At 46.1% G+C, this 12,655-nt stretch overlaps 2 long non-coding RNA genes across 2 annotated transcripts; both read right to left on the bottom strand.

Annotated features, from left to right (window-relative positions):
• Positions 1-1,568: 1,568 nt before the first annotated feature.
• Positions 1,569-5,234, bottom strand: LOC110151448 (uncharacterized). The gene is made up of 2 exons (XR_002318073.2): positions 3,370-5,234; positions 1,569-2,291 (listed from the first exon to the last, which is right to left on the bottom strand). It is a non-coding gene; the product is annotated as an uncharacterized lncRNA (long non-coding RNA).
• A 3-nt stretch (positions 5,235-5,237) lies between these two features.
• LOC110151447 (uncharacterized) lies at positions 5,238-10,318 on the bottom strand. The gene is made up of 3 exons (XR_002318072.2): positions 10,181-10,318; positions 6,215-6,269; positions 5,238-5,341 (listed from the first exon to the last, which is right to left on the bottom strand). It is a non-coding gene; the product is annotated as an uncharacterized lncRNA (long non-coding RNA).
• Between the last annotated feature and the right edge of the window lie 2,337 nt (positions 10,319-12,655).

Genomic DNA, 12,655 nt, shown 5'->3' with positions numbered 1-12,655 from the left:
TAAACTGAGGAGGACAGTCATAGAATATTTCAGTGACTTGCCCAAGGTTACCCAGCCACTAAATGGCAGAGTCAGAATTTGAGCTTGAGTGTATTTGGCTTTGAAGGCCATGCTCTTAACCACCACATGATAACCTCGGACTGCTGTGTATAAGATGCAACTTTGGGCTGTACAGGCTACAAAGAAGCACAAGAACCTAGTGCTTAACACTGGAGAATTTATGAACCTGCAAAGGGTCAAACAACCCAACAGAATTAATAATTACCTTTCATTGGAACAACTGAACACCAGGCACTTTACCTATGTACTGTTGGCACTGTTACCCCTATTGTGAAAAGGAAGGATATTACCATCTCTTATGGGCTAAATTGTGTCCCACCTTCCCTGCCCCCACTCCCCAAATTCATAAGGTGAGGTCCCAAACCCCAGTACCTTCGAATGTGTCAGCATTTGGACAGGGACCTTGAAAGAGGTGAGTAAGGTAAAATGAGGTTATTTGGGTGGGCCCTAATGCAAAATGACTTGATGTCCTTAGAAGAAGAGGGAATTAGCACACAGATGCCCATGCAGAGGGAAGACCATAGCCCTGCAGAGAGAAAGTAGCTGCCTGCAAGCCAAGGACAGAGGCCTCAGAAGAAACCAACCCTGCTGGGCAGGTTGATCTTGAACTTCCAACCTCCAGGACTCAGAGAAATGAAAATGCTGGGTTTTTTTTTCAGCCACCAGCCCTAGCAAATTAACACACCACTCATAAGTACATGGATCTCCTCTTACCCAGACTGCATACCTCATGACTAGAAGGCTTGTTTACTCCAGATTTGAGGGCCTAGTTCTAAATCAGGACAGAGGAACCCAGGAGTGACTTCTCTCCTCTAGCCAATCCACTTCCAGCTACTTAAGCAGGTGCAAGACATGAGTCTCAACACTCCAGGAGGGCAATGTGACCTCCCTGCTTCCTGTCACCTAAGCTTCTCTTTACCCCTCTGCCTCTTACAGGCTCCCTGGGTTCATTCACTCTCTTTAGTCCCTTCCTTCCACTGAAAGTCTGGTCTTTTCTTTCACTGAATCTCTAGTGTGGCTTCTCTGTCTAGTTCTACTGATGAATGGAGCGTGACTCTTAAAAGGCAATGTGGGCAGGGGATAAGAATTCTTTACAGTAGTCTGGCCTTAGAGTGAGTTATCTTAAAAGGAAGCAGATTTTTCACATCACATGCGTGCTGAATCACTTCAGTCATGTCTGACTGTGACCCTGTAGGCCATGCCTGGCCAGGCTCCTCTGTCCATGGGTTCCCCAGGCAAGAATACTGGAGTGGTTTGCCATGCCCGCCTCCAGGGGATCTTCCTACCCAGGGAAGGAACCCGCGTCTCATGTCTCCTGCATTGGCAGGTGGATTCTTTACTACTAGCACCACCTGGGAAGCCCTTTCACATCACATCCATTAGTAAATCCCTTATACCTCCCCCTGCCAGGGGTCCTGTTCTATTATTTGAATGCATCAATTGGATGCGTTAAGTTAGGAAAGGCTAGGTTGTGCCGCAGTAACCAACACCCAACCCAGCCTCACCGGTTTAACACAACCAAGTTTATTTCTTACTCATGTCACATGTACACTGTTTATCATAGTCACTGGGGAATTCAGGCTGATGGAGGCTCTATCTATTTCCTTGATGGCTCAGGCAGAGAAAGAGGATGTGGAGAATCATCCTGGCACATACAAACCTTTACTTGGAAATAACACACAGTACTTCCCCTCACATATCATTGGATGAAGCAAGCCAAATATTTACTCCCTATGTTAAAGAAGGCAGAGAAATGTGATTTTATCATGTGCCCAGAGAGAGAAAGAGAATACAAACAATTGCAAACAGCCTTGAAAATCACCTTGAGTTATCAGGGGGTCCACATGGGCGTACTTTTGACTGCATGTAACAGGACACCTGCCAGAAGTGGCTAAAGCCAGGGGGAGATTTATTTATTTATTTGGATTTTGGAGCAGAGAAAGGTTTATTGCGAGGCGACTAGAGACAAGGTGGCTTATGCCCTGAAAAACCCTGAGCTCCCTGAAGGGTTTTGGCAAAGCATTTTTAACGGGCAGTTTCGGAGGGTGGGGGTGGTCCGCAGGGTGCAGAATCAGTTGTACACAGTTCTCAGGCTGGCTGATGGTGAGGCAGCAGGGTGGTATCACAGGGGTTAATAGTATCAGTCCCTAAACTCCAGGAGACCTGGGGCTCTGCGCTCAGGTCAGTAAGTAGTTTTTCCATTGGTGGGGAGAGGGTCGGCTGGTTCACATCTGCAAAACAACTCAGGAAATTTGCATCAAATAATACTATCTAGGAACTTCCGAGAGGAGCTAAAGCTGAGGATACGGAGGAAACCCTGTCGTGAGGAAGGCCCCGCAGGGTCCTGTGTGATTACAATTCCAAAGCGAGAGATTTGTTATCTTATATGGCAAAGGGCCCATATGCCAGAGAGTCGCTGGCTTGATTCATCCACTGCCCAGTGCCATCACCCAGCACCCAAATTCCTTCTGGTTTCTGCCCTGTCATTCTCAGCCTGCTGTCCTAACCTCAAAGGCTGGCTGTCTTCACGGTCCAAAGATGGCTGCCTTCTCTCAGCTACTGCACACAGATGACAACACAGAGAGACAGGAGCGGGAATACGTCTGTCTCATATCCCTTTTTTCAAAACAGTGCAAAGCTCCCCAGAGACTCCCCGGCAGATTTTCCCTATCCCTTTGGCCAAAGTCGTATCATGTGCTCTTGTTTAAACCACCCACTTGGCAGGGGTCCCGAGACCACCAGGGCTGGCTTAAATGAAACAAGATTTATTTCCTAGGGCTGCCTGGGGAAGCCAAGTACTCCTACTCCCCAAAATAAAGGACATGGCCATTCAAAAAAGAATGGATCCAGCTGGGATCCTGTTTGTAAGACAAAAGGGGTATGGAATTACCTCTGGATAGAAAACTTAACAGTGGCAGGCTCCAGGAAGTGATAGGTGAGAGGGCAAACCCTTCTGTGTCTATCTCACTGAATCTTCCCACTAAATTTATATCGCAGATTTTCTTGCCCCATCTCACGGATAAGAAATGCAGCATTAGAGACACATGGGTTTATCTGACTCCAAAGTCCTACTTATTCCCCTTGGCCTGGCCATTTATCCACCAAGTACGATTACAGAGCAGAAAGTCAAATTAATTTTTTTTAAGTCCTTTGAGGAAAGCAGAGGAGGATGAAGTGAATCCCTGCTTTCAGTTAATCAAAGATGAGCCCTGGTACAAAGAGGATATCCATGATCAAACTGGCTACTGGTGAAATCTCTTACTAAAGACGTCAACCCAAGATCCCTTTTTAACCAGGGACAGTGCTTACTTCGTGGCAAGGAAAAACGAGCAGGTGTGTTAATCTGCAACTTTATCCAGGGCTAAATTTAGAAGAGGAATGTGGCCAAGTTATCTTTGAAGCAACTCTCCATTATTCCAGGGTTGAGGCAAAATGTTTTATGTCTCTCTCCTCAGCAAAATTTGTATTAGCTTCCTGGCCATTAAAAAAAAAAAAAATGACATCAATTTAAAATTCAGCTCTGCCCTCAGCCTTAGCTGTGGCTAAGTGGTGAATGTTCTAAGGGCCCAAACTTAAGAATCCAGTTGGATAGGTGGAGAAGCAGGGCAGGCAGCTCTTAGCACGGACAGACCAGGCCAGGGACCCCACAGCCCACACTGTATTGCTTGCTGCCCAACTTCAGCCTGGACACTTAACACTTCCGGCCAGATCATAAAGCCAGTCTCTAGTCCTGCCCATAGCTGATAGATAGCACTACCCTTCACGGGGGCTTCCCTGGTAGCTCAGTCAGTAAAGAATCTTCCTGCAATGTGGGAGACTCGGGTTTGACCCCTGGGTCGGGAAGGTCCCCTGGAGAAGGGAATGGCAGCCCACCCCAGTATTCTTGCTTGTTAAATCCCATGGACAAGGCTACAGTCCATGGGCTCACAAAGAGTCAGATACAACTGAGTGAATAAACCACTGCCACCACCCTTTAGGGACATCCTCCTAAGCCCCAGGTGCTGAGGTAAGCACACAGCTTGTATCAACACACATAATTCCTACTCCAAACCCTCTGAGGTGGATGGCTTCCCCAGGGATGAGTAAACAGAAGCTCAAGGAAGCTTAGTGGCTGTTCCAAAGACACAAAGAAGTGGCCAAGCTGGACTTCTGTCTCAGGTATGGGTTGCAGCCTTAATGCTCTGAACAGCTGTACCCTACTTCTTCTGCTCATTGAAGAGCTGGATTTTATTTTAAAATCCCCTTGAAAAGTTGACCAGGTAGATATGGATATGACTATCTCATATGGGTTTGGAGAAGTTACACAAAACTTGCCCCAAGTTGCACAGTTAGTTGAATGATGGAGCCAGAATTTGAATCCAGGGCCAAACGGCCCCACACCCAGGGGTCCTTCCATCCATGAATCACCTCCCTTGGTATATGAGCTGCTGATTCCAGCTTTGCCCACTTCTGAGTGACCTACCACCGCTTCTTTCTAAAAAAGCATTGCCATATTTTCAAAATCATGAGAAAAAGGATTCTGCTTGACATCATAAGTTGCTTTTGAGATATATATGTGTATAAATTTCCCCCTCTTGAAAATAGCTGCAAGTTTTCTAAAGGAGTCTTCTGCTGGTAAAAATGCTCCGTCCATTTTCCTAAGGTCCCTTCAGCTTGACATATTTAAATAAAGAAAGACTTGAACCTGCCGCTCAGCTCTCACTTTGCATGAATCATAACAGAACTGTTTGTGGGGAAACAGCCTAGTTCTAGGAACTGGTAATAGAAGCTGGGGTTTGTCACCTTCACGGGTGCATCTCCAATCCCACTTGGGTGCTTGTCTGGGGCCCATATGATGCTGCACCCTTGACCCAAGGGGAACTGAGCAATTGGGCAATGGCCACTTCAGCTGATGAATGCCCAAGTCATACACACACAGCTGCCTCTGTGGCCAGACCCCGAGCAGAGGACAAAGAGGAAAGAATCTTCAGAGGGATGGCTTATACCTCCCTTCAAAACATTATTTCTAAATCATGAGTCATATTGTAATGACAGTAACAGCAATAGCAGGGAACCCGCATTGAACACTTAGCTATGGTTATTCTCACTAATGTTATTGCTTCATTAATTGACTGAACAATCAAAATAGCTTGTAAGTTGCAATTATTCTTACAACAAAGTGTAGCACTTACGAGTTCAGGTTGTGAGGGCAAAGAGACGGAGGTCTGACGCCACTGTCACCTCTTGCTGGTCGGGTGAGTCTGGAGGTTACTTCAAATTTCTAGGCCTCAGTTTTCCTCGTCTGTAAATTGAAGAGGATTATTAGCATTCCCCGGAGGGGCTGGGAGGATTAAATAGAATCATTTATGTAAAGTAATTTCCAACATGCTTGTTGGTTCAGAATGAGGATTCAGAGATTGGAAGGGGGTAATGAACTATTAGAAGTGAAATGCTGGGAAATTGTCATTTTTCTTCCTTCAGAAAGAGCTGGCCTTCTAGGGCCAGCTGTTCTCTGCCTGAACTCTGTAAGCCCCTAAAAGGATCTGAGCTTCCCATGAGTGATGATACAGAAAGAAAAACAAAGAGTGAAGAATGACGTGATCTCTAGAAACAAACTACGATTTCTTGACCACAGGTCAGAAAAGCTGCTCAGGTGTCTCGCTCGTGAGATTTTAGCAGGTGGCAGGATGGTGGCGTGCACAAGGAAAAAGTCCGTTTTTTTCCGCTTTTTTCTTTTTTATTGAAGTAATATGTTAATTACTGTTGTGCAACAAAATGACTCAGTTACACATTATATATTAATGCATTTGTTTTCATATTCTTTTCCATTATGATTTATCACAGGATATGGAATATAGCTCCAACTTTCATTTCTGCCTGGGATTTAGTCCTGAACATATTTTCTCACAAACACAAATCCCTTGTGTTTGAGGGGAGAGGATGGTATTCATTTTTGCTGTGGGGTAGGCTTTGAAACAGAGTGAGAAATTGCTGCAAAATGAATATTCAATTGGGGAATGTCAGTGGTGCGGTTTTCTTAAGAGTTGAGTTTGTCTGTGGATCTGATTATTTTTCAGGACAAACCCAGTGACCCTGCTCTGAGTTTCAAGGTTCCCTCTCCTCCCCCCTAATATCTACTTGAGCACTAACCATGTACCAGGGCGAGGCTACATACCACAGGATATGGAGTCATGGACTTGATGGAGTGTTTGCTCTCAGGAGTGTCCAATCTAGTTGGAGAGATAGACATTGAGCAGATTCCTTTACCACCAAAATTGTCATTGCAATAGATCCCAGGAAGGAAAAGGCTGGAGGCGGTAAGGATAAGAGTAAGGAAGAGGGCCACTGCACCTGGTCTGGGAGTTCAGGGAAAGCCTCTCCCAGGAAGTGATGTTTGAACTGAGAAATGGAGGGTGAGCAGAAATCAGTCAAGCAAAGAGCGTCTGGTGGGGATGTGGGTGCGGAAGCTTAGCGTTTTCAAGAAACAAGGAAATGACCAGCGTGGCTGGAGTCCAGCACGCAGAGGGAAGAGTGACGTGACCTGGAGCTGGTCGGGGGGAGGGTGGGGCAGAGAGGAGACAAGGCTGGCCTACTTTCCTCTCACTTTGCATGGCTCCTTTTAGCTCTGACATGTACAGTTCCCACAGGGGAGCTGTCACGGGGCTGCAGGTCTGCAGGCCAGTGTACTCCTCTGGGTCTGGCTCAGGCCTCCTCCCTGTGGCTGTCTGGCCCTGCTGCCTTCCCTCGCCTGTGGTAGGTTTGCCTGCCATTTTCCTGGGAGCTCAGTGGCCCCCTGAGCACTGAGACCAGAGCAGTCCTCACTAAAGATTTTGGGAGCCCTGGTTCAGCGTTACCCATTTGATCTGGCTTCCTCTTGCACTGCCTGTGATCTGATGTCCCAGTAAAGAACCAAGTCCCCACTTCCTAGCCCAGCCCCCAGGACTGGTCCCTTCAGAACAGTGAGAATGGTTGCCTTTCACATGGCTGGTTCAGAGCTGTTTCACTGGACCAGGGCTGAACTGTGGTTTCTCTGGGTCAAGTTCTCTGGGTACAAAGGGGAGCAGACCTAGACAGGGTCCTGCTTTGGAGCAGCTTGCAGGCCACCAGGCAGTATGCTCACCCTCTTCCCTCTGATCCCATCCCATCCCCAGAAGAACCCCGTGCAGTAGGGACTGCCATTGCTGCCAATTTTAGAGATGAGGAGACTGAGTCAAAGAGGAGCTAAGCAGCTGGCCCACAGTGACACTTGTCAGTGGTGGCAAGGCTGGGATTTAAACCTGTCTGATCCCAAGGCCCAGGTTCTTAACCCACGTCTTCCACTTCTCTTTAGCTCGGAATTTTTGGAAGTGTCCTTAGACTGTGATTCTTCCACAGCTGGGGCCCTGTCTTACGGATGTCTTGTGGGTACTCTACACTCCATGCTTTCCTGTGGCTGCAACTTACCTTCCTGTTTTCACAGGCAGGGCTTCTCTCTGTCCCTGCCATCTGCTGGCCCAGTTCCCTCCACTGGCCTGCTGCTGACACGTTTTGACTCCCAACTGGGTGACGGGACAGAGTAGGCACTGTAGTAACCCAAAGAATGACCCGAAGGCCTGAAGTTCTCCTAACAGTTGTGACTTCAAGGAAGTGTTTCTCAAAGGGGATGGCATCATCCTTAGAGGGTGTTTCCTGGTGACAGAGCTTTTCGTTTTCACAAGGACTGCAGTGCTCTGGGGATGGAGATGAGGAAGTCTTACATCCTCCTGGCTTTGGAGACCAGTATGAGACAGAACTGTGGGGCAAAGAGCTGTCTTGTGTCCCCTCAAGATTTGAAACATCCCCTCCCCACAATGATATAGATTAACAACTTATTTTTTTTATTATTATTTGAGCACAGATCTTAACTTTTTCTTTCTTTTTTTTCATATAAACACAAACACCAGCATGGTTTCAATAGGCACCATGCCTCCTAGGAATGCTGCTGCTGCTGCTGCTAAGTCGCTTCAGTCGTGTCCGACTCTGTGCGACCCCACAGACGGCAGCCCACCAGGCTCCTCTGTCCCTGAGATTCTCCAGGCAAGAACACTGGAGTGGGTTGCCATTTCCTTCTCCAGCGCATGCATGCATGCTAAGTCACTTCAGTCGTGTCCGACTCTGTGGTGACCCTATGGACAGCAGCCCATCAGGCTCCTCTGTCCACAGGATTCTCTAGACAAGAACACTGGAGTGGGTTGCCATTTCCTTCTCCACCTAGGAATGCTACTTCTGTATAAATGGAAGGAAGGCTCTAGTACTTTACCAAGAGTTGTTCGTCATTTTGAAAATGACATTATGAACAGCAGTATCACATTTGGAATCTGAATCACTAGGGCCACATAGTTACATCAGTTTTCATTTATAGCTATTTCATTCATGGAGAGTCTGTGTATGCCACTCTAGCCCTTATTTGGAAATAGCAAATATAAAGCAAAAGGGTCAACAACATTCAGTCAAATGTGGTCTAATTCCCCTGAAATCCAGATGTAATCCTTAAAAATAGGTGCAAACATTGACTACTCACTTATTCTTGAATCATCTGAGCATTTTCATGTTACAAAATACTTATTATACTGTAAACTATATTTTTTGTATCTCACTTATGTGACAAAACAGCACATTGATTTTTAGAAATTGTTTGTAGGTAGATTATACCAGCTGTGAATTGCAATTCAGGACAGTAAGGACAATGTTACAAAAGCACTGTTTTAAGAAAAAGGGGTTATGATGGACTTTTGAACTATAGTTTTAAGAAAATGAGATCTATTTCATAATTTTGGCACCAGAATTTATAGAGAAAATAAATAATTGTCCCATCCAAGCCTCCTTGGTAATCAAGGATTTACTTTACTGGATATTTTTTCTCCAAAGACTTTCCTATTCTCTTGGAAGTATTTTCAGAAACAAGGCAGGATTTTATTTTGCACTCTGCCCACGCCCCACCCCCACCCCACTTTGAGAAGTTTCTAGGGTTTTACTTATCGAGGAAGATTTTGGTATTTAAAAAGAGCCAATGGATTTTCAGACCAAACTGTCATGGCCAAGCTGGGTGATCAAGCTAGGGGATGATATTCTTGGTCATGGGCTGTAAGATTTGGGGGCAGAGATTGTGTTTGATCTATCTTTTCCTCTTCACCCCAGCACTTAGTGCACAACAATAGTAGATGGTCAGTATTAAGATGAACCAAATTTGGCAAACATGTGACATGAACTAGATCAATCCACGTTATCATACTGTATTTAAATAATATAGCAGTGTGTACTGGACCAGAAAATGGAACTTCCTCCTCTGGATGTTAGTGAACACATTTAAAAGAAGCTATGCCACCACCCACTCCAATAAGAGTGCACTGGGGGCAGTGACCAGTGGATCAGCCTGAGTTGATGCATGTCAGTTAAAAATTGGTCCTTCTGCATTCTATCCATTCCGTTGGGAATCCTACTTTCAGAGGAGTAATGGCAGATTTTGAAAGTTCTTATCTCCTTACAGTAAACACTGATACTGAGTCTTCTTCTGGACTCAAAATACAGTCATATGGCTCCCCTAGTCCCTCAGTGGTAAAGAATTCATCTGCCAATGCAGGAGAGGCAAGTTTGATTTCTGGCTTGGGAAGATCCCCTGGAGAAGGAAATGACAACCCACTCCAGTGTTCTTGCCTGGGAAATCCCATGGACCGAGGAGCCTGGCAGGCTATAGTCCATCGGGTCTCAAAGAGTCAGACAGGTGAGCAACTAAACAACAACAACAACAACAACAACTCCGCATCCTCCAGGCACATTCGGGTGTTCAGCCAACCAGAGAGCAAGTCTAATGGTGTATGAGGAGTCCACAGATATGGAGCCGACTGTCTCCTCTTATAGAAGGGACACGAGAATCCATGGACCTCGGTGTCTGGGTCCTGGAATCAATACCCTGGAATCAATATCCCACGGATACCAAGGGACAACCATGTTTCCATGGAAGATGTGTGTGTGTGAGGGAGGTAGGCTCAGGGAAAGGGAAAGTTTCGTGTATTTCTTCAGCTTGAAAATGAGATGATATCACAATACTGTTTTAAAATGCACTCTACTTTCTGTATCACAGTCCACTTAGAACTGTTATTGAGCCCAAGCTTGTTCCACTCACCCCACGACAGGCCAGTAAATTGGGAGACGATGTTTGAACAAGGAATAACGATTGTAATCGGAAAGCTAGCAGACCCAGAAGACGGCAGAGTAGTCCCCCCAAAAATCCCCTCTCAGCCCTAATTCGGGGCTCCTTTTATACACGGAGGCGGGAAGGGCAGGGCCCGCTGTGGCACTGACCAATGACTGAGTGGGGCCGCTAACGGTCGCTGGTTGGCAGTTGCTCTCGCTAACGGTTGCTTGCTTGGGGGAGGGGCCCATGGTGGCCTGATCAGTAGCTGAGAACCTTGTTGCAGGCAAAAGTTGTCGCTAGCCTGGCTCTGAAGGAAATTCCAATGAAGGAATGCCAGAGATGTTCTGAAGAAAGGAAGACAAGAGGGCGATTTTAGTGAAAAATATGACTTCAGCTACTGGCTCAAATGTTAAAAGAATCCGCCTGCAATGCAGGAGACACCGGTTCTATCCCTGGACCAGGAAGATTCCCCTGGAGAAAGGAATGGTAACCCATTCCAGTACTCTTGCCTGGAGAACTCCAAGGACAGAGGAGCCTGGCGGGCTACAGTCCATGGGGTCGCAAAGAGTTGGACATGACTGAGTGACTAACACTTTCTTTTATGCCTTCCAGTGCATGAGTTTTTATGAATGCCATCTTCCCCTCCTCTTTTGAAACACATTGAAACTTTGAAGTTACTAGCTCTGAGTCCAAGTTACAGTGGAGAACAAAAACTTATATTCTAGTGTGAACAAATAAAGAAAACCATCACCTAATTTGCAATCAGGGTCAGCATTCTGAAGGATAAAATAGTGTGATGGTCTAGACACTATAAGAGGAGACCGCTTTAGATAGAGTAATCAGGAAAGGCTTCTTGGAGGTGGTGACCCCTGAAAGGAGATGAGAGATCATGCAATGGCCTGAGGGCAAAGAGAACTTTGGTGTGCTTGAGGAACCACAGGAAGTGTGAGAGACTAGTGACCAACCAAAAAAGTCCTGGGAGGCAGGAGCCTGACCTTGAAAGGTCTTGAACTTCCTGATAAGGGCTTGGATTTTATTCTAAAGGGGGTGACCTGCTCCGATGTGGTTTTAAATGATCTCTTTGGAGAATGAATGATCTCTTTGGAGAAGGACAATGGTCAAAGCATGGGAACGAGTTTGGAGCCGCTGTAGTTGTTTGGACAAGAGAGGATGACAGCTTGGTGGAGGGAGATGTTGTGAACACAGAGAGAAGTAAATGGATTCAAGATCTCCTAAGGTGGAACCATCAGGGTTTGCTAATGAAATGATGTAGTGTGTGTGTGTGTGCTCTTTTGCACACTGGCTAGGGTTTGGACCTGAGCAACTTTGGACATGGCGGTACTATTTCTAGAAATAGGGAAGATGAGAGAAGAGCAAGTTTGGGACACAGAGGGGTCAAGGAAGTGAGAGTTCCTTTTTGGTCAAATTTCATTTCGAAATGCATTTTTGACACCCACTTGAGATGCCAAGTAGGCAGTTGGATAAACACATTAAGAGATTTAGGGATGGTGGGTCTGTCTGGAGAGGTAAAACATTTAGATATTATTTAAAGCCAAGGGAGCTGTCATTGGAAGGTGGCTGTATTTTCCACTTTCTAAACGTCTTTATCACAAAGTTTCTGAGTAATAAGAAAAAGAAATTAAATCGAGGGGAAGAGAGAGAACAACTCCAATTTCATCTATAGCCCATGTCTCGCTGCAGAACAAGTGTTCGGCTAACGCAAGTGCCTCTGGGGATGGCACACTCTTATGACACGTGGGACATGCACACCACCTGCTGGTCATTTCTGGGCTTTCTCCAACACACCCTTCAGGCCAGGCTAAGGCTTCGTTTCTCGTGTAAGCGGGCATGAGAGTACGAAAGAAATCCAGGTCAAGGTTGCTGCCCTCCATAGCTAAGCAGGAGACCACAGATGCCACGGGTGTGGTGGCATAGTGGGTTTGGAGCAGAGAGAGCTGGTTTGGGATGTCACCTTTGCTTAAGCAGATGGCAAGGCTCTTGCCCCTAGAGTCTACAGTAGCACATCCAACAAAACTTTCTGTGTCGTTGGGAATGTTCTGTCTCTTCTGTTCAGGGTGGTGCCACTAGCCGCCCCTGACAGTTAGAGCCCTTGAAATGTGGCTGGTGGAACTGGGAATCTGACTTTTAAAATTCTAATTACTTTATTTTTTTCGAACTTTATAAACTTTTTATTTTGTGTTGTGTGTTAGTTGTTCAGTCATGTCCAACTCTTTGAGAGCCCATGGACTGTAGTCTGCCAGGCTTCTATGCTCATGGGATTCTCCAGGCAAGAATACTGGAGTGGATTGCCATTCCCTTCTCCAGAGGATCCTCCTGACCCAGGGATCAAACCCTGGTCTTCTACATCGTAGGCAGATTCTTCACCAATTTTGTATTGGGGCATAGCTAATTAACAACATTGTGGTCATTTCAGGTGAACAGCGAAGAGACTCAGCCATCCAT

Source organism: Odocoileus virginianus, chromosome 26 (assembly GCF_023699985.2).
Source record: "Odocoileus virginianus isolate 20LAN1187 ecotype Illinois chromosome 26, Ovbor_1.2, whole genome shotgun sequence".
NCBI classification, from domain to species: domain Eukaryota; kingdom Metazoa; phylum Chordata; class Mammalia; order Artiodactyla; family Cervidae; genus Odocoileus; species Odocoileus virginianus.
This window is presented reverse-complemented; position numbering and strand designations above follow the sequence as displayed.